This window comes from Rattus norvegicus, chromosome 11 (genome assembly GCF_021556685.1).
Source record: "Rattus norvegicus strain SHRSP/BbbUtx chromosome 11, alternate assembly SHRSP_T2T, whole genome shotgun sequence".
Classification (NCBI taxonomy): domain Eukaryota; kingdom Metazoa; phylum Chordata; class Mammalia; order Rodentia; family Muridae; genus Rattus; species Rattus norvegicus.
This window is the reverse complement of record NC_141544.1, coordinates 21,427,025-21,430,137: the sequence shown is the minus strand read 5'-3', so window position 1 is coordinate 21,430,137 and position 3,113 is coordinate 21,427,025. Positions and strand designations below refer to the sequence as shown.

Here is a 3,113-nt window from a genome sequence, read left to right as displayed (position 1 = left end):
ACTTTTTTATGTAAAAGAAAATATATCAACTACTCCTCTGAAATGATATTGTACAATAACATTAATTGAAAAATTAGTCATGCCCTTCTGATCTAAACCAGTGACCTGAGCAGATATTGGGCTCTGGCTCCACACCTAGTCCCACAACACCTAGAAGCAGCCCAAGTGCTCTAACACACTTAGAAACAGAGGTGAGAAGGTAACAACACCTGAACAACAATCGGAGTACTTGGATCCCCAGGAACCAGGGACGCAGGACCTATGTCCAGCAAGGGATATGGGTCCCTTCCAATCGTAACCAGTACTCTGAGAAGACCTTGGGTGCTGGCTCTGCACCAAATACCACAACACCCAGAGGAAGCCAAGCTTCCAGGTGCTCTAAAACACCCAGTAGATCAGAGGATCCCAGGCACAGCTAGACTCTGAGGAGTTCTGACACAACCAGAATAACAGGAGGGACAGGCTATAGTCAGAGACAGCAATGACAGGTAACACTAGAGATTACCAGATGGTAAGGGGCAAGCACAGGAACATAAGCAACAGAAACCAAAGCTACTTGGCAACATCAGAACCCAGTTCTCCCACTATAGCAAGTCCTGGACACCCCATCACAACAAAAAAAAATTAAGATTTGGATTTAAAATCATGTCTCATGATGATGATAGAGGACTTTAGGAAGGATGTAAATAACTCCCTTGAAGAAATACAGGAGAGTTCATGAGGGTGTGGTTGCTTGGTCCTGTCCAAAGGCACCAGCTTAGTACCATTACTGATTCTGAGGAGTTTCCAGCTTCCTTGTCACCACCACTACCGCCCCCTTCCTCTTCTTTGTCAGGTGCCTCCTCTTCATCCCTCAGCAAGCAGGTGAGTTTGGACTGACAGGGTTAAGCCAGAGCCATGGTCCAACAGTAGAACCCATGGAGCAAGTAGAGCTGCAGATCTGAGACGCTGCATTTTCATTAACTAACTTCGTGAAGCCACATCTGCGGTATCAGCTCAAGGGGAAGAAATTGCCATTGAATGTACAGGAAATGAACGTTTCCTTAAAAAGTGGTGAGACCTCCTGAAAGAAGGCTATGGTTCCCTGAAATCCGACACCTGTCTCCAGGCATTTATACTGAGAATGAAATTCTTCTTGGTATTCTTAACTTTGTGGAAGCAGAATACTGGGCTCTCTTATTTGCTTATGTGTTTTTTCTGATATGGCAGTATTTACATTAAATGCTTCCTGCCCTCTAAGCTTTTGTAGACTCTTTTATGAGAACTAATTCTGTCCGTAAGTAACTGTCATCACAGTGCCTCTTTGCCAACCAGATCGTTATTTGTTTTGTGAGAAGATGACAAAAATTCCTGAGTTGGGAGTTGACCTTGGTGTGTCTCCTGAGGCAGGTGATGAAGATTTCAGATGCATGGTCCAGCCCCACAGGACACCTAGTCTGAGACTGGTGGTGGCTCTTAGTTTACTCCCCTTATCCCAAAACCCACAGCCACATTACACAGCACTCACTGTTTGGGAATAAGACTCAATGAGTATAACTTAAAGCTACTTTTGATTCCTATTCTTTAGGATGAAGACTTTCTCTAAGAAAATTGTATGAGTCTAAACTTCATTGACTCGAAGGAAAAAATACTCTTTTTTTTTCTTTTTTTTTGTCTTTTTTTTATTAACTTGCGTGTTTCTTATTTACATTTCGAATGTTATTCCCATTCCCGGTTTCCAGGCAAACATCCCACTAATCTCTCGCCCTACTCTTTTTTATGGGTGTTCCCCTCCCTACCCTCCACCCATTGCCGCACTCCCCCAAATAATCACGTTCACTGGGGGTTCAGTCTTAGCAGGACCAAGGGCATCCCATTCCACTGGTGATCTTACTAGGATATTCATTGATACCTATGAGGTCAGAGTCCAGGGTCAGTCCATGTATAGTCCTTAGGTAGTGGTTTAGTCCCTGGAAGCTCTGGTTGTTTGGCATTGTTGTTCATAAGGGGTTTTCCTCTTAGCACAGCTTTCATTGTGTCCCATAAGTTTGGGTATGTTGTACCTTCATTTTCATGAAATTCTAAGAAGTCTTTTTTTCTTTCTTTATTTCTTCCTTGACCAGGTTATCACTGAGTAGAGCATTGTTCAACTTCCATGTATATGTGTGCGTTCTTCCCTTATTGTTATTGAATACCAGCTTTAGCCAGTGGTGGTCTGATAGGACACATGGCATTATTTCTATCTTTCTGTATCTGTTGAGGCCTGTTTTATCACCAATTATATGTTCAGTTTTGGAGAAAGTACCATGAGGTGGTGAGAAGAAGGTATATCCTTTTCTTTTGGGATATAATGTTCTATAAATATCTGTTAAGTCCATTTGTCTCATGACTTCTCTTAGTCTGTCTACGTCTTTGTTTAATTTCTGTTTCCATGATCTGTTCATTGATGAGAGTGGGGTGTTGAAATCTCCTACTATTATTGTGTGAGGTGCAATGTGTGTTTTGAGCTTTAGTAAGGTTTCTTTTACGTATGTAGGTGCCCTTGTATTTGAGCATAGATATTTAGGATTGAGAGTTCATCTTAGTGGATTTTTCCTTTGATGAATATGTGTCCTTCCTTATCTTTTTTGATGACTTTTAGTTGAAAATTGACTTTATTTGATATTAGAAAGGCTACTCCAGCTTGCTTCTTCTGACCATTTGCTTGGAAAGTTGTTTTCCAGCCTTTCACTCTGAGGTAGTGTCTGTCTTTGTCTCTGAGGTGTGTTTCCTGTAGGCAGCAGAATGCAGGGTCCTCATTGAGTATCCAGTTTTTTAATCTATGTCTTTTTATTGGGGTGTTGAGACCATTGATGTTGAGAGATATTAAAGAATAGTGCTTATTGCTTCCTGTTAGTTTCATGTTTGGATGTGAAATTATGTTTGTGTGCTTTTCTTCTCTTTGTTTTTTTGCCAAGATGATTAGTTTCTTGCTTTTTCGAGGGTGTAACTTGCCTCCTTATGGTGGGCTTTACCATTCATTATCCTTTGTAGCACTAGATTTGTAGAAAGATATTGTGTAAATTTGGTTTAGTCATGGAATATCTTGGTTTTTCTATCTATGTTAATTGAAAGTCTAGGTACTATTTATGCAA

General features: G+C 40.9%; 1 pseudogene; it reads left to right on the top strand.

The window, feature by feature from the left end:
- The first annotated feature begins 717 nt into the window (after window positions 1-717).
- On the top strand, window positions 718-1,585 carry C2h4orf46-ps1 (similar to human chromosome 4 open reading frame 46, pseudogene 1; annotated as a pseudogene).
- The last annotated feature ends 1,528 nt before the right edge of the window (window positions 1,586-3,113 follow it).